Below are 27,357 nucleotides of genomic sequence, written 5' to 3' on the forward strand. Positions count from 1 at the left end.
TGTGCCCTCCTGTAGCCTTGCTCATGTGATGGGGGGTCTGAGGGTAGCAGACTGGTTTCACCAGTGAAGTTTGAAGCTGGAAGGGACTTCCTCATTTTGCAGATGGGGAAACTGAGGCCCAGAGGAGGGCAGAGTCTTGCACAAGGTCACCCAGCCCATCAAGGAAGATTCAGATGGAGACACCTTGCTCCACCAGCCTGGCTCCTCCTCCAACTCTGTGTCTCAGCCCCATCAGGACAGCAAGTTCCACCTGAGAGAGCACATGGGGCTTATTCAGAGGTGGACAGAGCTTCTCAGTCATGACGTTGGGGACCCCAATCACCCCGGGACCTGGACTGCCAAGTGCTAGGAGTGGGGGAATCTGAGGGGCAGTTCTGCTGCCCCATAACATCGCCAACAGCCCCTCACTCAAGAGGCCATTCATTCTTTGTTCCAACCAACCTCTGAATTTCCCCTTGAGTCTCCCGTTTTCTCCATTCCCCTGACCCTGATCACAGTCCACAGCCACCTCACCTGTGGGCCTTCTCCTACCTGGCCCCACAGCCATTCTTCACCCATCACCAGAGTGACTGGCTCAAACGAAAATCTGATCAAGTTGCGTTCCTGCTCAGCCTGTCAGGGCCTCCCTCTGCTTTTATATCAGGTCTCCACCCTTCAGGGCCATGAGGACTGGGGTGACCTGACCCCCCACCACTGCTCTGACCTCATTGGTCCCACCCCAGTCCCCCTCCCTGGAGGTCCCAGGCCCCAGGTCCCTCCTGGACACCCTTCTCATCCCCTGGGGTGTCTGCTCACCTGCTTTCTCCACCTGGGGCCTGTCCCCTCCGTGGACAGGTTGGCACCCCTCTCCCGTCAAGTCTGCACATCCTGTGGTCTCCTCAGGACACTTGTCTGACTGCCAGCCCGGCCTTGATCTAAATGTGTTTGCCCTCTTGGAGTGTCCATTTCGTCTCCTTCAGAGCACTTAATTTGAGGCATAATCACATGCTTTCTAGGGGGTGCGTTGAACAGACCCCTGTGGGAAGGCTTTGACTTGCAGTACCGTAGCCCCAGCTCCTGGATCCTGGCCTGGAACCTGGAGTGGGTGCTCATTGCAGGCTTGTGAATGAGTGGATGAATGAATGAGTGGATGATTGTGGAGGACTGGTCAGAGTGGTGCAAAAAACTGTAGGGAAAGGGCACAAACCTTCTGAAAGGTTGGAAGGTTTTGCAGAGCCTTGGGGTAGAATAGCTGAAGGCAGCTGTTCTATAACCCTGAGGCAGCAGTAGGTACAAGGGAATGTGGGGGAATTTGTCTTAAACAGGCTTGTTTACTTATGTTGATCAGGAACTGACCTTTGATCATCCAAATGCATGAGGTTCCCTGAAAGGGGAACAATAAATGTTAATTACCTACAGGTTGTGTTGGCTCCAGGTTTTCAGCATTGTGCCTGCACTGAATAAAAGCAAGCAGCTCCAGCTTCTCGGGGCTGTTCTCTGGCCACTAGAGCCAGGCAGTCACCTAGCTGCTCTTACACTACATACATCAGTGTCTGAGTACTGATTTCCTCTCTTGGCCAGGGTCTGTGGGACAGACCCGGCAGGTGGGCCCTGTGTGAGGAAGGCTGCAATGGACTGCAGTGGAACCCTCGGAAACGAAAGTGAGGTGACTGCACAGTAAGTAATTGGTGCCTGTTGGGTTCCTATTACTTGGATTTCCAAGTTCGAGGGGATTTTCAAGCTAGGGTTTCATCATGGGAAAACAGTTATCAGCTCAACAGCAACAGTATATAAAAGTATTGAAACAGCTGCTTAAAGCTAGCGGAGCCTTGGTCTCAGAGGCCCAATTAAGGGACATAATGCAAACTGTTGTTTTCCATAACCCGTGGTTCCCAGAAGAAGGCACACTAGACCTAGAGCTCTGGGAACAAGTGGGAAGAAATCTTAAATGACAATATGTACAAGGGCAACGGGTCCCAGTAACAAATGTGACAAAACCCTCCTGGCATGCACTATGTGGATGTGGCTTTGGCCATTGCAGCCCTGATAGTCTCCAGGGTGGCAGGCTTGTAAATGGACAATGACAGCCACTCAGGGTTAGGGCATGAGGAACCTATGAGTGGGAGAGAAGGGGACATGGGGCAGGTAGTCAGCCCTGGGGCTGTTAGAGAAGGAGATGTAAAATCTTAATTGGGCTTTGAGGGATGAGTAGGAGTTTCCCTGGCATTGAAGATAGAAAAGGGCATCCCAGGTGGAGGAAGCAGCATGCACAAAAGCCAGGAGTGGTGGGGGATAGTCCAGTGAGGCTGGACCAAAGTGATGCATGGGGCTGTGGCCTCCACAATGCCAGAGATGTCAGGGCCAGAGTGACAACAGCTTTGGATGCCAGGATGAGGGGTGTGGACTTCATTCTCAGGCCAGTAGGGATCATGGAAGTGACTTGGTCAGATCACCAAGAGGAGATGGAGGCAGGGAGGCCAGAGAAGAGGCAGCTGTAGGGCTGAGGTCAGGGGTGACAGAGGCCTGGTCCAGGATGACACATGGGCAGAGTCCACATGCTGTGAGTCAGAGAGGGCAGCCTGCTTCCAGCTGATCCTTCCCCAGAGGACAGTGGCCAGTGCCCCCCTGGGAGCAGTGGATCCAGTGATTCAGGTCAGTGGGCGTCACTAAGGGGACTCTGAGAGCCCAGGCCTCGGGGCAGATGGAGATTTGAAGCCTGGCTCTGCTTTCCCCACCATGTGACCATGAGCTGATCACTCAGCCTCTCTCACCTAGGGCCTGACGCATGACGACAGAGGTGACCACGCTGCTCAGAGCCAATCTCCTTCCTAGAGTCTAGACTAACCACCACCACAAGCATTTGGTAGGTGCCTGCTGTCTGCCCCGCCCTGTTCTCAGCTCTACACCTAGTAATTATTCTAATCCTTACACCAACCCCAGTGGGAACCCAGAATGTGAGCACTACCTGGGACTAGGTGACCCAAACCTCACCTCTGGTCTACGGATGGGCAAGAGCACATGATGCTTGCTGATAGGTGGGACTGGCATGAGAACTGAGGTCTTAGCTCATCCACTTCCCACTCATACAGCCTCCCCCAGCCCTGGCCTTACGTGCCCCCTTCTTCCCACCTGGCTCCCTGGTTGTTGGCCTCAGGCAGGGCCCCACATGGCACAAATGTCCATTGTCCACCCACCCGCTGGGAAGGTGACATTTACCCATGGGTGTGTGAGGGATAGTCACAGACTCCACATAGGCCAGCAGGAACCAGAGCAAAGCACCCGGAGCCTCAGCTGTTAAAATGACTGGTACTGGGAGCTGGAGGTCTCACTGGCCGTGACTGGGTCGAACCCAGGGTAAGGGCCTTTCTGATTGGGAGAGATGATGTCACAGAGTGACCTTAATGGATGGCACAGGGCAGGGGTGGGAAGGCAGGAACCTGAGAAGCCCTGGGGGGTGGCCTAGTTGGGGGAGCAACACCTGTCTTTGGAGCCAGATCCACCTGGACTGGGACTCCACCTCTGCCTCTCACTTTGGGCCTCAATTTCCTCATCTATAAAATACTTCATAGGCATAGACTGGGGGAACAAAATTGGAGCACTGGAAAGAAATCCTTTAGCTCATACAGTTAACTCTAAAGATTGTGCAGGGGAGGCACCTGGAGCCCAGAGAGGGAGAGTGACTTGCTCCAGGCCACACAGCAAGCTGGCAATGACTTGCTTGCTGTTGTTTTGGAAAGCCCAAATGGGAACCAGTGACTAATTCCCCTGGGTTTCCAATCCCCAGCCCAGACCTAAAGAGAATCTCTAAGGCAGAGCTAAGAAATCTGTTTTTTAAACAACCTCCCAGGTGCATCTGATGAGTGCAGGCATGGTAGACTCAGGTGACCCAGAATCTTTTGGTTCAGGGAGGTCACATAGCCCAGTAAGAGCCAATGAGATGCAGCAAAACTGCTGGAGATGGACGGACAAAGACACTGAATCTTTCGCTCTGGAACTGAGCCTGAGATGTGAAGGCTGGAGCTGCTGCAACCATTCCTGAAGCAAGAGCTCTGCATGGACTCTGCCTCCCTCTTTGTGAGGTCAGTTGTGTTGCATTTTCTTCCCATCATCTGTAACTGCAGGTTACAGCTGTTAATAGTCCTGCAGTTACAGATGATGGGACTATTAACAGATGGGAAGTTACAGATGATGGGACTATCTGCAGTTACAGATTATGGGACTATTAACAGCAGCTGTGAATAGTCCTCTGCTGCTGTTCCCACCCTCAGGGCTCAGTTTCCCCATCACTCAGTAAAGGAATTGGGCTGGATAAAGTCCAACGGCAGACCCAGCTATGGCATTCCAAATTTTTACGAAACCCGAGGGCCTGGTGAGAATCGGAGCTCTCAGAGTCAGGCAGGGATTTTTCTTGCTGATTCCCCAGGTTCCCCAGGGATGCTGAGATGGCAAACAGTGGGAGGAATATTGACAATGTCAAGTCAATCTTAGCTGTCGCTTATGTGCCTGCTGGGAGATCTAGTTCAGGAAAAACTGTGCCAGGGGAGGAAAGAGCTTCTTGCTGAGCCCAGGGATTGCTCAAGGACAGGAGGAGATCCTCATGTTGACAGTGATGCCCACGGGCTCACAATAATCTCTCTCAGTTTTATAAAATGCATTCTTATCTGCTTGAACATCTCATGGCACTGGGTGGGAAGCAGGACCCAGGAGGACAGGGCAGCCCAGAGAGGTTAAGTGGCTCGCCTGAGGTCACACAGCCATTACAGGGCTAAGCCAGGGCTTGAACACATCTCCACATGCTCAATCTCCAATCTCCCCAGACGGCCCTGTGCCCCTGACTCAAGTGTGGTCAGGTGTGGTGGCTGAGCTGATGTTGGACACTTCTGGATGACCACACATGGCTGCCTGGGTGGAATCTTCCTTTATAGGACCTCCCAGGAGGGGAGGGGAGGGGAAGGGCAGGGGAGCGGCTATTGCACGCAGCCGCAAGGTAGCATTGTGGCCACACAGACTCTGGCTTCACAACTCAGGGCCGTGGGACCTGGGGCCAGTGACCTCACCTGTAAGTCAGACACTAACAAGAGTCCCTATCTCACAGCCTGAGGTGCAGTATAAATCAGCTACAGAGCTGCTTGGGGGTGCCAGGAACACAGCGAGTGTTACATGAGGGTATCTGAATAACCTATTTGCAGACAGAACATGCTTCAGGATAGACAAGTCCTTCGAGGGTCTCAGCTATCATCTAAAACCTTGGCCCTGACTCAGGCCCCCGGAGGATCCCAGATCATCTGCATTGTCCACACAGAAAGCAGCCTTCTTTCCTCTTGGTATTTGTATCTGAGCTCGCCTTGCCCCTCATCAGGCCTGCCCTTTCTCAGCAGGCCTCATCGTTTCAGGCCTCCTAAGCCAGCCTCTCAGCCCACCTCTTTCAGGAAGCCCTCCCTGATTCACGCCTGTGTCCCTGCCTTCAGCTTCTCTCCAGTGCTCGCAAGCCCTGTGACTGGGCCTCTAGTTCTGCCTCCACCACTAACCCCAATGCCCTGGGTGGCTCCAGGTAAGTCGCTTCACCTCCCTGGGCCTCAGTTACTTCATCTGACAAATGGGCGTGACCATCCTGCCTGGTATCTCACATGATTGTGAGCAGATTGAGTGAGTGTGTGGTTGGGTGGGAAACTGCTTTGGAATGTGGAAGCCACAGGAGGACTGAGGCCGCCATAACCCTTGTGTGGCTGAGGGTTCTGGCCACTGGGTCCCGAGGGCAGATGTGCTCCATGGTCGAGTCTAGCACATCGGAGCTGTGACACCTCGGGCGAGTCTCATGGCCTCGAGGAGGTGCATTCCTTACCCGTGCAACAGGAAGAGCCGTGTTACCCGCCTCTCAGTGGTTTGTGGGGTTAGATGGGAGGAAATACCCACACATAGCAGGGGTGGGTGGCCCTCGTCCATCACTAGGACTGACAGATGGGGGTGGGGTGATGCCACACGGGTCTCGCTGTCCAGACTGTGCCGTGTCTTCCCTGCCACCCAGGTCTCTCCCAGGCCGGGCACCCTGTGATAGATCATGGCGGTGTCTCACTGAGCTCCCTGACATCTCCCTGTGGATTTTTGCAGAGTTCTCCCTTTTTGTCAAAACGCCAGCTTGGATTTCTGCCAAGCATGACACAATCTGGGAGAAGAGTGACAACCACTAAACGCTGTCAGGATGCAGCGGAGGCAGGAGTGAGGGCACAAGGATGCTGAGAAGCAGGAGCAGACGTGGGCCTGGGAATAAGGGGGACGCTCGACAGGGCCTGTCTCCCAAGCCCGGCCGAGGACAGGCCACCGAGCGGCCGTCAGGAGGACCTCAGAGGGGCAAGCGCCCAGGAGAGGAGGTGCTGTGACTGCCTCATAGAGTCTGATGGCACCTCAGTCCCCTGAAGCTGCCGCAGCTGCGATACCAGTGCCAGAGCCCGTCTTTTGGGCACTTGCTATGTCCCTTTATCCTCATAACAACCTTCTGAGGGAGGTTCTTTTATTACTCTTTTATTTAAAAAAAAAACAGATGAAGAAATGAAGACTCAGAGAGGTTGAGGAACTTGTCCAAGGACACACAGCTAGGAAGGGGATAGGAGAGACTATTGTCAAGCTCCTAAGCAAGCTACCAAGGGACCAAGACACTAAAAAATGAATTGTCTCCAAGATGGGGAGGGGAGTACTGGGAGTGGAAAGGGAACCTTCTGTTCCCAAGCCCAAGGTTAATTCCATCCTCGGCCACTTCTGAGGTCACCTGCAGCTGCAGTGGTGAGTTCTCAGGCCAGCAGGTAGCGGCCCACCTCAAGGGCTTACTGTCCCCGGCCTTCTGGCCTGAAGGCTTCTTCTGGGGCTGTGGGAGCTGGCTCAGCCCTCCTGTGGAGCCATCTGGAGCTCCTATGGACATCCAACTCCCAAGCAAGGGATTAACACCGCCAGCTCCGGTCCCTCAGTGGACTGTCCTGAGGTGCATTCAGCATGGGTTCCTCAGAGTCACCAGTGAGATTGAGGCCCAGTCATACCCTCCTCTGTCTTATTCCCCACACCCCTCATTTTTGCTTCCTAGGAACCCTTCCCAAGCCCTTGTGTCAGGTTCTGCCTTCAAATCACCCCAGGTTAGGACACAAAACCAAGTCCCTCCAGAGGTGCTGAGCCCAAGCCTGCCTCTTGGACACACCTGCAGAAGCAGGTAGAGACCCTCACAGGCTCTGCAAGCTTCAGAGGGGCAGAGCTGGCTCATGGTGACTGAGCCTGAGGCAGTAGGAAACACAGCAGAGCATGTCCAGTGGTACTGGAGGAAGGGCAGGACCAGCAGTCAGCCCGTCTGCCCTAAAGCTAGGCTCAAGGAACTGCGCTGAGGTAGAAACTGGGTCTGAGTCACTGGGGGAAACAGAGCTTGTAAGAGAAGGTGGAATAAATAGTCTGGGACTGCAGGGGCTGAGATCAGCCTTGAGGATGTGCCAGTGAGAAACTGCAGCCTCTCCCTAGGCCAGCAAGGGGCATCAAAGGGCAGAGAGAGCCCATCTGGGTGCTGGACACTGACAGTCCCATAAGTCAATACATTGAAAAGATATCTGCATGCCCATGTTTATGGCAGCACTATTCACAATAGTCAAACTATGAAATCAACCTAAGTGCCCATCAATTGATGAATGGATAAGGAAAATGTGGCACGCGCACACAATGGAGTATTATTCAGCCATAATAAAGGATGAAATCCTGTCATTTGCAGCAACATGGATGGAACTGGAGGCATTATGTTAAACTAAGCCAGGCACAGAAAGACAAATATTGCATGTTCTCACTTACACGTGGGAGCTAAAAAAAGTGGATCGCATGAAGATAGTAGATTGGTGGTTACCAGAGGCTGGGAAGAATATGGGGAGGGGTGGATGAAGAGAAGTTGATTAATTGGTACAAATATATAGTTTGATAGAAGAAATAAGACTTAGTGTCAGAGAAATAGGGTGAGTACAGTTTAGAATAATTTATCATACATGTCAAAATAGCTGAAAGAATACTTTGAATGTTTCTGGCATGAAGAATAGATAAATATTTAAGGTAATGGATAGCCCAAGTACATTAATTTGATATTTACAAATTATATGAATGTCTTGTTATCACATGTACCCTGAAATGATGTATGCCTATTATGCATCAATTTAAAAAATAATAATTTATAAAAAGAGCATTGTTCTTTTTCTTACCAAAATGCCAGTGCTTTGGCTAAGGTCCTATTACTCACTGCACAGAAAGCCCATCACTGAGATAAGTATTGCCAGGGAAGAAGGCTTTATTCAGGTGCTACAGCTGAGGAGACGGAGATCAGTCTCAAAGCCATCTCCTCAACCAACTAAAGTTAGGGATTTATGTAGCTGGGGAGAAATGCAACTACATGTGGAAAACAGGACTTAGGAGTAAGGAAGAGGAGTTGGTCAAGAGGAAGCAGGCAGTGGGTTAGGCAATCATAAGGGGTGAGGGGTCTGGCACCTCATTGTCCAGCTTCAGTTATCTGGTGAATTTCAGCTCCTTGATGCTATCTGTGGACCCTGATGGTTGGTTTCCTGAGAAAGGAACTCAGATAAGACAAATGCAGACACGCCTGTAATTCCAGCTACTCAGGAGGCTGAGGCACGAGAATCACTTGAACCCAGGAGGTGCAGGTTGCAGTGAACCAAGATTGTGCCACTGCACTCCAGCCTGGGTAATAGAATGAGACTCTGTCCCAAAAAGAAAGAAAAAAAAAAAACAAATGTAACTTTCTCAGGTTTTAAGACAGGGAGGGTAAATTTCTATGTTTATTCAAAAGAAACCATAAACATCGCTTCTATGGGACAGTTGGGCTGGTTTCATTTCTTTGTTTCAGCAACTTGGAAGCCCAAGGCCAGGTCCATGGCTAAGCTCCAGCAATGGGAATAAATGGCATGCATTTCTGTGTGCTTATTTCACCCACAATCTCTCTTTCCTCCAGTTTCCAGCTATTTATATTGTAATTTTGCATTATGTGTATTTTTGGTAAGCTGCCTCAATGGCTTACAGGAATGGAGGGAGGCATAATTAATGTATAAGCCTCACAGGTGTGCAACAGTTGACACTTCTATTCCTATTTTAATTAAAAAATAAGGATTTTTTTTCTGGAAAAGTGGGAAATATACACTGTAAATATTCAAGAAATATGGAACAATACAAAAAAGTAAAATAAACATCTCCAAGACCCAGAAACAACTGTGATAAACTCTTGGTGAGCAAATTTCAGGCATATCTCCATGAGCATAAACAGGATGTGACAGAGGAGATCAACTGACAGAAAAATATATAGGATCGTATGTTTCTTTGAATTTCAGAGAAGAAATGTAAATTGTGATAAAATTGAAGGAATTACAAGCTTCAGATGAATTCTGCTTCACAATAACATATCCTTGAATAATTATGCAGAAAACATTTTGAAAAGCATTAAGGCATTATGGTCATGATTTTGAAATAACTACTGATTAATTTTTTTTTTTACTGAGTGTGATAATGCCTGGGTAAAAAAAGATTAGGAAATTAGCACACCTATACTTCTCACCCTTCATTCTACCACCTTCTGATTTTGTCATATTGTGTCAAAGTTATACTTTTTCATGCTCTTCTGAAACCACAGTTGTGGCTCTTTAAGCTTAGACTTTTCTATACATTTATACGGATTCAATACTCAGCACGAATCCTCTTTTTTTCCTCCTCCTCCTTCTCTTCCTTCTGTCCCCCCCCAAACACTCTGCTGGCCTTGTCTTACCTGAGTTCTTTATATTTTTTGATGGGTTTGTTAGTAGTATTTTTCAAGAGTCAGGAAGGTTATTTCTTGTGTCCTGGCACAATTGAGACAGAATATCTATTGCCATCACACCTGGAAAATCAACTTGATTGGGTATTAAATTATAGGGTTCTATTTTCTTGCCTTCAGATGTTGGTAGATGTTGTTCTACCACCTTTTGGAGTTGCTGTGGATAAGTTTGCACCAAACTAATTTCCCCCCATCATTGTGGCTTGACCAAGGAGACTAGTTTTGAATCTCAGTTGTATCATGCCAATCTGCTTGACATATTTTTATCAGCTTTTCTCCGTAAAAGATGTTGTACACTTTTAATCTACAGATTCAGGAATTTTTGTTCATTTGTTTGAATTTTAGGATTTTTTTCTTGCATTATTTCTTAGATTATGTTGTGCCATTTGCATCATTGGATACCCATATGTTTGAAAGTCTTTGTCTTGCAACTCTATCACCGTCTTCCTAATTTGGAAAAGAAACAAAGTTCTTTTCTAGTTACTTCTAACTTGTTCACAATATTCCTTACAGTATTTTAATTATGCCTATTCCTTTTTGGTGTTTTGAATGTAGCTTTCATCTCTCCTGTTTCTTTTTCTCTATTCCATTTCATACCTATGCACAGACAGCTTGGTTTAACTTTGTGCTGTTATTTTATAGCTCTTATTTCAACCCATTTTATTTTTTTAAGAGATATCACGTTGTCTGTTATTTCTTAATACTATGGAAAACAATTTTTCTCATGTCTTCCCCTGATTCTTTGGGCAGTTCCTCTTATAGTTTATTTTCTTCATCTGTCTTTATGTTTTCTCTCTTTTTTTTTTTTTTACAGCATCTATTCATAGTTCCTGAATCCATTTCTTTTTAACCCATTTCTGGATGGGGCCAGCTCTGTGTGGAATGATAGTATGGGAAGGGATGGGAAAGATGGGCTCAGGTGGTTAGCAGCTTCCATTTGAGTTTGTTGTCTTAGGCACTCTGACCACAGCAGTTATTTTCTTTGCAGTGGGAGCAGAGCTCTGTGTTTGACATCCCAGAGGTCAGCATGGCCTCAGCCAAGCTGTTTAAGTCACAACCTCTAGGGACTATTCCCAGGGCTGGCTGGGCCCTTGTTCTCCCTCTCCCTACTTAGCCTCTGGAAGCTCCTTGGGTAGGTAGGGTTGGGCCTGGGAAGTGGCACATCAGTGTGGCTTTTCCTTAAGCTCAACCTCTCTGCAGACCTGCAGCATCCAACTGGATCTCCCCAGGGATGACCTCCAGTCCCTAGGGGGCCTTTCTGGGTCTCAGCACTTCAAGCTAAGGATTTTTGGACAAACTTCTCAAGTCGAAGATCCTTTATTTTAATGAAACTGGCTGGTACTCAAGGCCTGAGGATGTTCACGTCCATTCTCAGCTTCTTCATTTGTTCTGGTATAGATTTTTTAGTACTTGGTAGATATGTTTCAGATTGTGTGGATGAAATTTCTAGTATAAGTCATAATAAAAACATACCTTTTTGCATTTGTGTTATTGTTGTTTTAGGTTGGTTTTGAGGGAGAGGAATAAAATATGAATGTGTCTTCAGCAACAGTTTCACCTGGACATCGTCTTCTATCCATTACCTCTTTCAATCCCAGCACCAACCCAGGAAAGTGGGCAAGGCTGTGTCCCCTGGGAGCAGAACAGAGAATTGGAGGACCAGCACTCGAGAGCTGAACAAGCCTGCATGGCCATCCATCATAGGTAAGAGCAGACAGTGCTCACATGTACCCTGCACCACCCCAGGGACAAGTCCTGATGTGGGACCCAGCACGTTCTCATACACTGGGCTTTGGCATGTGTGAGACTTCAGCTCAAACAGCATGCATGTGACACTTCTGTCCTGCTCTGCACTCCTGTGGCAGACATCACCAATCAATCACAGCACTCTTCTTTCTGATCCTGAATTCAGCCCCAAACTCCTTGTCAAGGCAACATATCAATCAACAAGACACAACCAACAAAGCAACATTAGCTTGTGAAAGAGAACCTACTTCCTAGACCAGCATTAGAGACTCTCCAGCTCCTCCAAATGTTGGTGCTAAAGTCAGACAGTCCTGGGTTTCACCTTCAGCTCTGTGAATGACTAACAGGCTGGCAGTATATTTGTCTCTCTGAGTCTCAGTTTTCCCATGTGTAAAGCAGGATCACTTGCCTTCATTGAGGGGATTACTGAGGTAATGTGGGTAAAGTTTATAACAGATATCTGATAACAATTTTGGAAAGAAATGAGAAAATTCATTCTACATCCTTCTTCTCCTGGTGATGGATGCAGTTTATGAAGACCCAGGAAAGTAGACAGGTTTCATCCATGTGTCAACTCCGGTACTGAGTTAAGATTGTGAGGTCAGGTCAGACTTAATGGGGCAGGTATTGTAATCAATTAATCATGTCTGTCATGGGCATGTGATGGGAAATAGTGATGTGTGTGCTGCCACATGTGAGCTGGGGAGTGAAAGAGAGGTTGGGAGGTTCAGGCCCTGCTTCATCACCCACATCCCACTGTTTCTTGTGGACCACACAGGCATATGAGAAGAAAGGTCTGCTATTGCTAATATGGTGTTCCCTGCTTCCCTGATGAGTCTGTGTGGTGGGAAGGTCACTGGCAGAAGTGTCAGAAAGGCTGTATTCCAGTCCTGTGGATTGGCTGCAGGTCCTTGAGCAAGCATGTCCTTTCTGCTTCCCCGGAGGTAGAGAGTAGAGGTGAGGGGGTGATAGTAGTGCGTAAATGTTCAATCTGGAAAGTGGGATAAGCTTAGATGATTCCTAAGAATCCTTCCAACACAGACACTTAATACATTTTTTTCTGTATATTGTTTCTTAAATGTAAATTTATGTATGTATTTTACATGTTTAATTGTGGTAAAATACACATAACATAAAATTTACCATTTTTACCATTTTAAAGTGCACAGTTCAGTGGCATTAAGCATTGTTGTGTAACCATCACCACTTCTCCATCTCAAAACTTTTTCATCATCTCTGTCTTAGTTCAGGCTACTGTAACACAATAGTACAGAATGGATAGCCTAAAAACAAACATTTATTTATCAGAGTTCTGAAGCTGAGAAGTCCAAGATCAAGGAACCTGCAGATATGGTGTCTGGTGAGGACTGTCTTCCTTGTTCATAGACAGCTGTCTTTGTGTTGTGTCTTCACATGGCAGAGAGAGAACGCTAACCTCTTTCTCTTCTTAAAAAGACTCTAATTTTATCATGGGGGCTCCACTCTCAAGACCTCATCTAAACCTAATCACCTCCCAAAGGTCCCACCTCTTAATGCCAGTCCACTGGGGGTAAAGATTTCAGCATATGAATTTTGGGGAGACACTACCAGGCAGTCCAAGAACAATCCCACACTGAAACTTTGTATCCATTAAACAATAACTCTCCATTCTTCCCTCCCTCCAGCCTGTGGTAACCACCATGCTACTTGCTGTCTCAATGAGTTTGACTGTTTCAGATATTTCATGCAAGTAGAATTATACAATGCTTGCCCTTTTGTGTCTGACATATTTCACTTAACATATGTCTTCAAGGCTCATCCACATTGTAGCAAGTGTCAGAATTTCATTACTTTCAAAGACTGAATAATATCCCATTGTATGTAGGTACCACATTTTGTTTATCCATCCATCCGTCTATGAACAATTGGGTTGTTTCCATCTCTGGCTATTGTGAATAATGCTTCCATGAACCTTGTTGTACAAATATCTGTTCAACTGCTTTCAGTTCTTTTGGGTATATACCCAGAAGTGGAATTCCTGGATCAAATTCTATGCTTAATGTTTTCTTAGCAATCATCATGCTGTTTTCCATAGTGGCTATCCCATTTAACATTCCCACCAGCAATGCCCAAGGGTTCCTATTTCTCCACATCCTCACCAACACATGTTGTTTTCTTTTCTTTCTTTTTGTTTTTAAATATCATAGCCATCATAATGAATGTAAAGTGGTATCTCATTGTGGTTTTGATTTTCATTTCCCCAATTTTTAGTGATAGTAATGTTGAGCCTTTTTTCATGTGCTTATTAACCACTCATATATCTTATTTGGGGAAAAGTATATTTAAGTCCTTTGCTCATTTTTAATGTTGTTGCTATTGTTGAATTGTAGGTGTTCTTTATGTAATCTGGATATTATTCCCATATCAGAAATTAATTTGCAAATATTTCCTTCCATTCTGTGGACTGCCTTTTTACTTTGTTGATTGTGTCCTTTGATACACAAAAGATTTTAATGGAAAAATGAGGCTAAATGTATTAAGTTTTTCCATTTTTCATCTATGTTGTTGGTGTCCTTTCCAAGAAGTCATTGCCAAATCCAACGTCATAAAGATTTTTCCCTGTATTTTTTTCTAAGGGTTTTACAGTTTTAGCTCTTACATTTCAGTCTTTGGTCCATGTTAAATTAATTTTTATATACAGTATAAGGTAAGGGTCCTACTTAATTATTTTGCATGTGGATATCCAGTTTTCCCAATGCCATTTGTTGAAAAGGTTGTCCTTTCCTCATTGAATGGTCTTGGCACTATTGTTGAAATCATTTAACCATATATGTGAGGGCTTATTTCTAGGCCCTCTGTTGTACATCATTGGCCTCTATGTCTGTCTTTTTGCCAAAACCACACTGTTTTTATTACTGTAACTTTGTAATAAGTTTTTGAAATCAGAAAGTGTGAGACTTCCAGCTTCATTCTTCTTTTTCAAGATTGTTTTTGGCTATTTGGAGTTCCTTGAGATTCCATACAAATTTCAGGATGAGTTTTTCTATTTCGACAAAAAAAAAATCACTTAATCATTAGGATTTGGTTGGGGATTGCATTAAATCTGTAGATCCCATTGTAGGGATCTGAGATCCCTACAAATCTGTAGATCTGAGCAGCATTGACATCTAAACAATGTTAAGCATTCCTATCTATGAACATAGGGTATCTTTCCATTTATGTGTGCCTTCTTTAATTTCTTTCAGCAGTGTTTTTTAGTTTTCAATGTACAAGTCTTTAACCTTCTTGGTTAAGCTAATTCCTAAGTACTTTAATTTTTTATTGTAAATGAATCATTTGCTATAGTAAATGTATTGTCTTTTTAATTTTCTTTTTGGATCACTCACTGTTAGTGTATAGAAAATGCAAGTGATTTTTTGTGTTGATTTTGTATCCTACAACTTTGCTGAATTTGTTTATTAGCTTTAACAGCTTCTGCGTGTGTGTGTGTGTGTGTGCGTGCATGTGTGTGTGTGTGATCTTTAGAATTTTCTACATATATGATCATGTCATCTGTGAACAGAAATAATTTTATTTCTTATTTTCCAATTTGGGTGACTTTTATTTCTTTTTCTTGCCTGATTGTTTTGACTAAGACTTTCAGTATTATGTTGAATAGAAGTGGTGAAAGTAGGCATCCTTTTCTTTTCTGTTTTTCCTGATCTTAGACTAAAAAAAACTTTCAGTTTTTCACCATTGAGTATAATGTTAGTAATGGCTTTTTAAAAAAAACAAAAACAAAAATAAACAACAAATACCTCAAATCTTCCTGCTTTTGAGTTACCTAAGCAAACCCTAGAAAGTCACTGTAAGTCCGTATGGAATTAAAGGGCCTGGACTTGCCTCCTAAATTTTATGTAAATCCAAGCCTGTCTTGTTGTGCAGGGGCTTTGGTTCATTTGAACTCTTGGTGACATAATCTGTCTAATTTCCAGCCGAGTCTCTAATCCCTGAAATTTCCATGGTGCTAGTAGTTATGAACAAAATTTCTGAAGCACAGAAATGTTGCATCCTGTGTACAAGATTACACAAATTAATAGAGTTTTTATTAAATTTATTTTGCAGTTACTAAAGAGATTAGACTAACTCTCTGTAGCTCCAGAGGGCAAAAGAAGAACCAGTTGGTAGAATCCACCAGTGGCAGTTTTGAATTCGAAGAGAAGAAGCACTTTCTAATGGTCACACAGCTGGCCAGCCCTGAGTGAGCTGTCCCAGGAAGCTCAGGTGAGACTTGCTGAGTCCGGAGCCTGGTGTGGTCACTGTCAGGGGCGGTTAAGAACAAGGGCTTTGGTTCATACTTGAGTTCACTTCCTGACTCCCCACTTCCCAGGGGTTCAGGCCAGTGAGATAACTTGTATAAGCCTCAGCTTCCTCCTCTGTCAGTTGGTGACAGCCAGCTGTGACAGCATTGAGTAATGCTCGATGAGTGGTCACACTGTTATTTTGTTATTTAGAGTTGGGGATAAGATTTCTCCATTTTTATTTCCCCTGGAGTGGTCTCCCCTGACACCTCAGCTCTGTAGCCCCCTACCACCTCTACCAAAGGTGACAAGTTTGAGGCAAAGCAGAACAGGCTCCCCGGGCCCATCCTTCTCACTGTGCCTTGGGTCTGGCTGCCCAGGGAGCTCATGTCTGCCCTGCTCTCCCACTGCCAGAGGTTTTATAGCAACAGTCTTCACACCCCAACCATGGGGGACCTGGGTGGGGGTGGTCAGCACACCTCTGATGATGGGTTTCTCCGTGTCTAGTTCCAGGGGGTCCACAGGGGGGTTCACATGCCTGCATGGGTGAGCTCCATTCTCCAGCAATAGCTTCATCAGTAATAAATGGGAGGTTCATTTTCATCTAACATGCCCTGAATCCTCTGGATTGGTTCAGAAACAGGCAGGGAAACTGATTGCTTTAATTGGTTTTCCAAAATATTGTCACAACCACTGTGATAATTATGGGGAAACCAATCATACAGCAGCCAACATTTGGTCTCAGTTTCCAGAACATCCCTTCATGATGGCAAGTACCCTGACTTTTTTTTCACACTGTAACTCCAGCCCCTAACACAGTGCCCAGAACATAAACATTTTGAATAAATTAACTTTTCCACAATACAGTGTATTAAGTGCCCTAATAAGGATATGCATAGAGGGCTATAGCAGCCCAGTTGTGTCATGGACATTAGATACTGGGGCTTTAGGGTAGTTACTAATATGGTTGGTGAGAAAAGCGGACGGAAAGGAGCAAGACTAGAAGCAGGTGATTAGTAAGGGACTTCTCTAGGAACCCAGAGAAGTGATGAGGCTTAACATCACTTGGCAACAGCAAGCTCTGTTTTTTTCCCAGAGAGATGTGGCTCTATCTGCTTGGATGAGAAGTAATTTTACAGATTCCATGGATGTATGAGTGAGGATATGTGAGACTCTGCTGCAATAACAAACAGTCCCCACACCTCGGTGGCTTAAAAAAACACTGGGTCATTTCTTTCCCAGTCTGCATATCCGTCAAGGGTCAGCTGTGTCTCTGCTCCATGTGCCACCCCTCAGGGTGCCAGGCTGATGAAGTCACTGCAGTCTATAAAGTTGACTGTCACCAGGGCAGAGGGATAAACAACTCTGGAGGTTGGCTATGGTGGTGGCATGTCTCACATCCACATCAAAGGCTCTGACCCCGAATTGAAACATGTCATTTCCACTCAAAATGAATAAGCCAGAGCTAGTTACCTAACTAGTCCCAGCCAGCTTGAGGACCAGGAAATCAATCCTACCACATATTGGGATAGGTCAAGTCGTGAGATGCTAAGTGAGCAAAACCAAAGACTCCCACACCAAGTGTGCTTGTCTGGGTGACTCAGTGGATGATAGCATCTTTCAGTGGGAACCCTGAAAAAGTGGAAAAGTAATAACAAAGGGTTTTCACTTCTGGCCCAACAGTGTGAGGAGCTCTTCAATCCCCACCTTCTATGAAACAGGTGAAAATTACTGGAAAAAAAAAAAAAACTTAAGTGCCTAGAAATGACCATATAGTAAATGAAGAAGCATGCGTTCAAGAAAATCTACTGAAAATTGATAAGAACTGCTAGACTCTGTAATATTTGAACCAAGATCCATATTTTTCCCACTCCTTCCCAGCTCCACAAGATAAAAATTCCACTCAAGATTGGTAAATCCAAAACACAGAACTTCCTCTCCCTGCAGCTCCCAGTTAGAGACCTATCTTCCAAGGAGAGGCAGAATGTCAACATTTCTCATCCTGCTCCAGCTACTGATTGCTAAGACTGAGTTCCAGGCAACTGCAACCAAGAGGTGGAAGTTCCTGTCTTCTGCCCAGCCTCAACCTGTGGGACCAAGGCTCTACCCTGGGTGCAGTGTCACTGAGAATAAGAGGCCCTGATTGCACTTGTCTCAGGGTCATGAAGTGAGGGTCCCAGACTGAGAGAGATGAGCCCAAGACACCTGGTGTTGCTATTGTTTTGTCTACTAAACACCCAGATCCTAAAGAGGGAATGTCACTGAGAGAGATGAATGCCATTGTCCCCAACCTCAGCACCAGAGCTGAGGCTGAGAGATTTTTCTCAGAGGTGGAAGCTAGGCAAAGAATAGAAAGCACCAAGTAAATCTCCAAAGAACTGACTTAATTTGCAACAGAGTGTGGGGAAGTTCAAATCTAAGGGAACTGTCAAAATCAGGAGAAGTTGTGGTGAAAGGCAACTGAGAAGAGAATGATAGGTTAATTGGAGACATAGGTTAAACTGGGGTCCAGCTATTTTGCCAGAGAGAATTAGGGGAAGAGACAGGTGGGAAGACACCCCCCTGGGGGCTGAACAAATCTCAGATGCTGATTTGGAACTATACCTTGAAAGAAGCCTAAATTTGACTGCAATTTGCCTGTGAAGCAATTTCTGCTCCAGCGTATTGTTGAAAATGACAGAGCAATCAACTGGCAATTAGTGGAGCTTAAGAACTGGGTATAGTCAGAGAAAGAGACAGTTAAAGAGAGTCTTGCAAAAACCACAGTAACCCCAGGGTGACTATGGGCATACCCACTTCTATTCAACATTGAACTAGAAGTTCTAGCCAAGACAATTAGACAAGAAAAAGAAATAAAAGAAATCCAGATTGGAAAAAAAAAGTTAAGTTATCTTTAGTTAGAGCTGACCTTATCTTGTAAATAGAAAGTCCTAAGAAATCCACTAAATATTTGCTAGAACTAATAAATGAGTTCAGCAAGATTATAGGATACAAGATTCATATATAAAAATCAATTATATTTCTACACACTTGCAATGAACAATCTAAAAATAAAATTTAGAAAACAGTTATGTTTACAACAGCATCAAAAATTGTTTACAACAGTATCAAAAAGAATAAAACATTTAGGAATACATTTAACGAAAGTGTAAAACCCATACTCTGAAAATTACAAAACATTTTTGAAGGAAATTAAAGGAGATATAAATTAATGAAAAAACATTCCATATATGTGTATTAGAAAACTCAATATTGTTAAGATGGCGATACTTTCAAATTGATCTGTTGATTAACTACAATCTCTGTGAGCATCTCAGCTGACTTCTTTGTAACAATTAACAAGCTGATCCTAGAATACATGTGGAATTGCAAGTGGCCCAGAGTAGCCAAAACAATCTTGGAAAAGAGGAACAAGCAGGAGAACTGACATTTTCTGATGTTAAAACGTATTACATTACAATGGTAATAAAGACAGCATGGGACTGGCATAAGGACATACAGATTAGTGGAAGAGAATTGAGAATCCAGCAATAAACTGATACGGCTTGACTGAGTCCCCACCCAAATCTCATCTTGAATTGTAGCTCCCATGATCCCCACATGTCACGGGAAGGACCTGGTAGGAGGTAATTGACTCATGTGGGTGGGTTTTTCCTGCGCTGTTCTCATGATAGTGAGTAAGTCTCGTGAGATCTGATGGTTTTATAAAGGGCAGTTCCCTTGAACATGCTCTCTTGCCTGCCAACATGTAAGGCATGCCTTTGCTCTTCCTTTGCCTTCTGCCATGACTGTGAGGCCTCCCCAGCCATATGGAACTGTGAATCCATTAAACCTTTTTTTCTTTATAAATTACCCAGCCTTGGGTATGTCCCTATAGCAATGTGAGAACCGACTAATACATAAACCCATGTGTCTGTAGTCAACTAATTTCTGACAAGCATGCTGAGAAAAATCATTGGGGGAAAGAGCTGTTTTCCAACAAATGGTACTGTGACAACTGGATAGCCATCTGCAAAGGAATGAAGTTGAACTTGTACCCTAGGCTATATATGAAGAATAATTCAAAATGGCTCACGCATAATTAAGAACTAAACCTATACAACTCTTAGAAGAATACATACACGTAAATCCACGTGACCTCAGATTTGGCAATGAATTCTTAGATATGACACCTAAAGCATGAGTTATTAAAGCAAAATAGGTAAACAACTCAATAAAAATTAAAAACATTTGTACATCAAGGGATACTGCCAAGAAACTTAAAAGACAAGCCAAAGACTGGGGCAATGTGTTTGCTAAACATATATCTTATGTGTTTGCTAAACATATATCTATGACAGATATATATATATTTTTATATATATATTTATATATATATGACAGATTTGCTAAACATATGTCTAGGACAGATTATATAAAAACTCTTATAACTCAACAATAAAAATACAAATAATTCAATTAAAATGGGCAAAGGATTTGAATATATATTTATCCAAAGAAGATATACAGGCCAGGCACGGTGACTCACACCTGTAATCCCAGCACTTTGGGAGGCCGAGGCAGGCATATCACAAGGTCAGGAGAGTGAGACCATCTTGGCTAACACAGTGAACCCCGTCTCTACTAAAAATACAAAAAATTAGCTGGGCATGGTGTGGGCGCCTGTAGTCCTAGCTACTCGGGAGGCTGAGGCAGGAGAATGGCATGAACCCGGGAGGCAGAGCTTGCAGTGAGCCAAGATTGCGCCACTGCACTCCAGCCTGGGTGACAGAGTGAGACTCTGCCTCAAAAAAAAAAAAAGATATACAAATAGCCGGTAAGCACATGAATAGGTGCCCCACATCATTAGTCATCAGGGAAATGCAATTCAATACCACAATGAGATACTACTTCATACCTACTAGAAAAGTCAGATGAATCTAAAAAGTGTCACAAGTGTCAAGGATGTGGAGAAATTAGAATCCTTATACAGTGCTGGTGGGAATGTAGAAGGTGTAGCCATTTTGGAAAACATTCTGGCAATTCATGAAAGTGTTAAACATAGAGTTACAATAAAACCCATCAATTTTACTCCTCGATATGAGCCCAAGATAAATGAAAACATATGTCCACACAAACATTGTGCACAAATGCTTACAGTGGCACTACCCATAATAGCCAAAAGGTGGATACAACCCAAATGCCCATTAACTGACTAATGGATAAACAAAACGTTTAACCATAGAAAAGAACATTATTTGAACATAAAAAGGAATGAAGTATTAATACATGTTACAACTTGAAGAAACTTTGAAAACATTATGCTAAGTAAAAGAAGCTAGTTACAAAAGACCACATATTACATGATTCCATTATATAAAATGTCAAGAAGATGGAAATCTATACAGACACATAATAGATTAGTGGTTATCTAATCTTGGGGCTTGGGGGATGGAAGAATAAAGGTTTGATAGCTAAAAGGTATGGGATTTCTTTATGAGGTGATAAAAATGTTCTAAAACTGATTGTGGTAATGGTTGCACATATCTGTGATATACTAAATACCATTGAATTGTACATTGTAAATGGGTGATTTTTATGATATGTGAATTATACATCAATAAAGCTATTATAAAAAATAATAGCACAAATAGCTGCCTTTAAGGTAGGAATTCTGGAATGGCAGAGGAAGGGCCTTTAAACATTCTGCTCCTCTATGAAAGAAACAAGAACACTGGTAAAATTGTCAAAATCAACTTGTTCAGAAAGTCTGGAAATTAATCAAAGGCTTGCAACAATCCAAGGAGCGTCTGTTCAAGAGCAACTACTGAATCTCAGTAAGAACAGAGAGTTCTGTGGTGGTTTAACTTACCCTGTTCTGCTCCTCCTGTGTAGTAGCCTTGAAAAGCAACAACTTAGCAGCCATTGTAGCTGTGAGCACCAGCAGCATAGCAGCTGCTGGAGAGGGAAGACCAGTTTGGGTGCTCCTCCAAAGACCCAGAGAACTGTCACCATTTTCTCTGCTTGGCAGCTCACTGGATAAGCCCCATTACAAGGCTTATCATTATTTGACCTAACTCAGAGGTCACTCACTGGGGAAAGCCCTATCTTCAGGGTGTTTGCTAAAAACAATCAGCAGAAATTGTTTATCCTTGCAGCAGAGAAGACAGTAATACCAGTTGAAGCAAACAATATGCTGGCCAAGAAACTTAAAAGGAGGATCTGGAAAGTTAAATATCCATAGGTAGGGGGCATTGAAAAGTGTCAGCATATTCCTGGGGCTCCAGAAGGCCTTGTGCATGTACAGGGCTGAGCCTACACCCAGGAAAGACCCGTGAAAGCTCTCCTCTTTCATCTCTGGCTGACCTTGAGGCCCTGTGCAAGCAGGAAGTGTGGGGTCAAGGCAGAATTGTAAACTACTAGAATGTGTAAGGTGTGTCCTGAAATCACACAGGGCCTTTTGGCAAAGAGTGAGAGATTATTGGTTCAAGTATTTGAGGAAATCTCTGTCGAATCATAGACCGCTAAGTTACCTGAGTGGAGAATTCAGCCACCACACATAATAAGAAATACAGACTTTAATGACTAAGTTCAAGAAAGCCACTCAACAGAGAAGCAGCAGCAGGAACAGCAACAACAATGTCCAAGGAGGGCATTAGAAATCTGATTTCATATGTTGTCCCATTAGATTATTTAAGGTGTCCAGTTTCAACAGAAAAATTTTACAAGGCATGCAAAGAAACAGAAGAATACAACCCATACGCAGGTTAAAAAAAAAAAAAAGTAGTCAATAGAAACCATCCTTGAGAAAGCTCAGAGTTTGGACTTACTAGACAAAGACTTTAAGATAGCTATTATAAATACGTCCAGACAACAAAAAGAAACCATGTCCAAATAATTAGTAGACAGTCTGCAAACAATGTTTCTCCAAATAGTGAGATAGAAATTACATTTTAAAATAGTCAAATGGAAATCCTGAAGCTGGAAGCTACAACAACTGAAATGGATATTTCAATAGTGACTCAATAATAGATGTGAGTTGGTGGTAGAAGAAAAAAAGTAGTGAACATGAAAATAAGTAGTTAGAGATTGCTCATCCTGAGGAATAGATAGAAAAAAAGAAAAACAACAGAAGCTCAGAAGCTTATATGGCACTATCAAGCATACCAACATACACATAATGGGACTTCCAGAATGAGAGGAAAGAGAAAAACAGACATTGTTAGGAAATAATGGCTGCAAATTTCCCAAATTTGAAGAAAACATCAACCTACAAACCCAAGAAGCTCAACAAACTCTGTGTAGGATAAATGCAAAGAAATACACACTAGACACACATAGTCAAATTGTCAAAAATACCAAGACAAAGAGAGTATCTTGAAAGCAGCAGGAGAGAAATGACTCCTGCTTATATATGAGAAAGTCTCAATAAGATTAATGCTGGCACTTCTCATCAGAAGCCATAAAGGCCAGAAGGCAGTAGGATAACAGATACAAAGTGCTCAAAGAAAAAAAAACGAATCAAGAATTCTGTATCCATGAAGTCTTTCCCCATGCCTATGTCCTGAATGGTATTGCCTAGGTTTTCTTCTAGGGTTTTTATGATTTTAGGTTTTACGTTTAAGTCTTTAATCCATCTTGAGTTAATTTTTGTATATGGTGTAAGGAAGGGGTCTAGTTTCTGTTTTCTGCATATGGCTAGCCAGTTTCCCCAGCACCATTTATTAAATAGGGAATCCTTTCCCCATTGCTTGTTTTTGTCAGGTTTGTTGAAGACCAGATGGTTGTAGATGAATGCATGTGGGGCTTAAAACCTAGATGACGGGTTGATAGGTGCAGCAAACCACCATGGCACATGTATACCAATGTAACAAACCTGCACATTCAGCACACATATCCCAGAACTTACAGCAAAATTTAAAATAATTAATTAATTAAAAAAGAGAGGGCACCAAATTAAAAAAATCACTGATGACCTTTTGTCAATGTGGGTGGGTCATATCTATCAATATATACCATATTAAAAATTAAAATTGGGAATTTAAAAACATACACTTATTACTTCATTTAAAGTTATAGTAATAAACTCATTTGTATTAACATAAAAAAATTCTATATCCAGGGAAACTATCTTTCAAAACAGAAGGAGAAATTAAGATGTTCCAGATAAGCAAAAACGGAGAGAAGCTGTCACTAGCAGAGACGCTCTACAAGGAGTACCAAAGAGAGTGCATCAGGCTAAAATGAAAGGACTTTGAAAGGACGGTAACTGGAATCCACAGGAAGAAAACAAGAGCACCAGTAAAGATATCTCTAAAAGGTAAATATAAAAGGTATCTCTAAACGGTAAGTGTAAAAGACAATGTAAATGCATTTCATGTAACTCTTTTATTCTCATCTGATTTTAAAGAACTGAAACAATGCAGTAATTATAAATCTGTGTTGGTAGGATTCTAATGTATGAAGATAATTTGCATGACAATAATAGCACAAAGGAAGGGAGAGGTAATGGAGCTTCCTGAGAGCAAAGTTTTTATACACTATTGAAATGAAATTGGTATTAATCTGAGCTAAATTGTTTTAAACTACTCTGTTCATTATAATCTCCAAGGCAACCACTAAAAAATAATTTTGGCCAGGTACAGTGGCTCACACCTGTATTCCCAGCACTTTGGGAGGCCGAGGCGGGTGGATCACAAGGTCAGCAGATCGAGACCATCCTGGCCAACGTGGTGAAACCCCATCTCTACTAAAGTACAAAAAATTAGCCAGGCGTGGTGGTGCGCACCTGCAGTCCCAGTTACTCGGGAGGCTGAGGCAGGGGAATTGCTTGAACCCGGGAGGCAGAGATTTGCAGTGAGCTGAGATTGTGCCACTGCACTCCAGTCTGGCAACAGAGTGAGACTCCATCTCCATAATAATAATAATAATAATTTTAAAATATAGTAAAAAAAACCAAGGAAATTAAAATGACATCAATGGCAGAGCTAGAATTAAATCTTGGGTCAGGGTGACTCGGGGCCTCCTGCACAGTTACCAGCCCATACCCACAGTCACCAGCTCCTTCACACTCATGTGTGTCCCATGAGCTGGGTGGTGTGGGGAGCAGAATCCTTGTTATATGTGCAGAAAAACTGAGACAAGGGAATGTGGATGCTTTCATTGGTGCTGTGGCTTGTTTGTGGCAGGGCTTGCTCTAGAACCGAGGGCTCTGGCTGTTTGGCCTTGAAATTTGTGACATAAACTCATAACCACTTTCATTGCACACTCAGTCCCTGAGTCCAAATCTTCAGGAGGCTTAAGAATCACCTGGCCAAGAGTCGACATGTCTATTCAACATGCTGATCCCTAGGTCCCAGTGATTCTGATTCTGTATCAGACAGGGCCAAGGAATCTGTAATTCAGGTAGACACCTCCCACCTTACCACTGCCCTTCTCTTCCCAGGTGACTCTGATGAAAGGTTGTGTGCAGACCAAACATGGAGAAATGCTGATTTTAGGATATTCCTGGCCTGCTCTAAGTACTGTCCCCTCATTTTGGCACAATTTTTCAGAGGATAGACCATGGCTTCAGCCTGCCTCTGTTGCCATCCATATCTCAGCATCTACTAATTCAGTTTAAAACATTCAGAATAGTACCTGGCACAAAGTACACATTTTATAATATTAGCTCTATTTGTTTTTATTTCCTTATTTAATAATTTCCTTATAAAGTACACATTTTATAATATTAGCTCTATTTGTTTTTATTTCCTTATTTAATAATTTCCTTATAAAGTACACATTTTATAATATTAGCTCTATTTGTTTTTATTTCCTTATTTAATATTAGCTCTACTTGTTTAATTTCCTTATTTGTAATTCCTTACAGATATCCTCAATGCCATTTCACAGGTGAGGAAATGTGGGCACAGAGAGGTAAGGTAAGTTGTTTAACGATGCACAGCTTGTCAATCACAGAGCTGGAGCTCAAACTCTTCCATGAGACTCCAATGCCAGTGCTCCTAACTGCTAGGCTGCCCTGTCCCCAAGGCACACACTCTAGATCCTTTCCTTTGCATCTGCACCCATGGGCTGAGTCAGGCGAGGTACCCAGGTGCTGGACTCAGGCTTTTCCTGCCTTTTAAGATGAAGGAAGAGCTCTTGAGGGTAGGGGAGGGAATGAGTGGTGGACCCCCGACCCCTTTATGCCCTTCTGAGCTCACCTCTGATCATCCTCCGGACTCAGGAGCTCTCCAGAAAATGGGTGTCCTCCCCAGTGGACTCTAGATTCAATTTGCTGCTACTCACCGTGAGGAAGTTCCAACTGGCATCTCTATACTGGGTGCTTAAGTAAGAAAGTGACAGTTCATCCTCAGGACAATGGGCCTGGGTTTCAATCCCAGCTTCACCTCCTTCTGGCCCTGGGTTTGAGCCCTTGGGCAGGCCTCAGCCTCCTCATCTGTTAAATGGGCATAAACATTGAGTCTATCTCAATGGGCTCTCATGGGGGATAGTACACACCAAGTGTTCACAGCACAGTGGCTTGCACGGACTAAGGGCTTGGTAAGAGTCAGCAGTTAGTGATAATATCATTCTCAGCACACAGGCAAAGCCATGTGGGCTTTCCTCTGGCATCGTTTCTTCCTGGTCTTTCCATTGAAAATGTATTTGAAGTCCTGAGTCACCCCGAGCTCTCCTTGCCCCAGAAGTCCCTCCTCTGGAGTTGTGTTAAGTTTCAAGGGCAGATGCAGGAGTCAGGCCAGGGCCAGATTTTAGCTCTGAGCCCTCAAAGGCTCCTGGAGCCATCTGGAGCTTCTGGAACCGTCTGAGCCCAACTCTCTTCTGAACTGAGGCCCATGCACCTGCTCTGATGGAGCCAGGCCCTGACTGCAAGTTTCCTCTGCCAAAGTGCAGCCTCCGGGGATGTGGATCAGATGCCATTTGAGAAGAATATGCTGAGAACTACTGAGAGATGGCAGCATTTTTCAGCTCGGGGAGAGAGCAGGGTGGGTGGATGAGTCGGCCTAGGGCTGGAAACTCTGTCTTCTGCCATGGGACTGCATGTGGCCTTGGGCAGGCTCCTTCTCTGCTCCAGTCTTGGATTCCTCATCTGTCAACTGGGGAGATGCCATCTGTTCAAAGTGCTGTTAAGAACATGGTGGAAGAGGATCATGGGACAAGGCTATATCCCCAAGCTCATTTACAGCAACAATGAGCAGTTATTAAGCACCAGGCTTTGCACTTTGGAATCAATGTCTCATTTCGTCCTGACCACATTCCCCTGGAGTAGGCACTGTCATGACTCCTGGTAACAGAGGGCACAGTGGACTCGTTCACACAGCTGGTCAGAGGAGGAGCTGGCCTTGATCTTGAGGCAATGGAATCCCATTCAGAGCCTTAGCCCTAAGCCTCTGACTCCCACAGTAGGGCCTGTGCTCCCTCTGCACTGCCTGGGCAACCCCAGCCCTCAGGAGCCTCCCCTCCCTTCCCCCTTCCATGCTCCAAAGTGGCGCTTGGCCTGGAGCAGTCTAGGTGCGGGGCGGGCTCCTCCTCAGTGTAGAAGCAGACTCTGTGTCACATAGG

At 44.2% G+C, this 27,357-nt stretch overlaps 1 long non-coding RNA gene across 1 annotated transcript; it reads left to right on the forward strand.

Moving 5' to 3' along the window:
- The first annotated feature begins 3,218 nt into the window (after positions 1–3,218).
- LOC130540663 (uncharacterized) lies at positions 3,219–27,006 on the forward strand. Its single transcript, XR_008954652.1, has 7 exons — positions 3,219–3,333; positions 3,827–4,058; positions 11,312–11,512; positions 15,638–15,796; positions 23,915–24,112; positions 25,664–25,715; positions 26,449–27,006. It is a non-coding gene; the product is annotated as an uncharacterized LOC130540663 (long non-coding RNA).
- The last annotated feature ends 351 nt before the right edge of the window (positions 27,007–27,357 follow it).

This window comes from Pan paniscus, chromosome 1, assembly GCF_029289425.2.
Source record: "Pan paniscus chromosome 1, NHGRI_mPanPan1-v2.0_pri, whole genome shotgun sequence".
Lineage (NCBI taxonomy): Eukaryota > Metazoa > Chordata > Mammalia > Primates > Hominidae > Pan > Pan paniscus.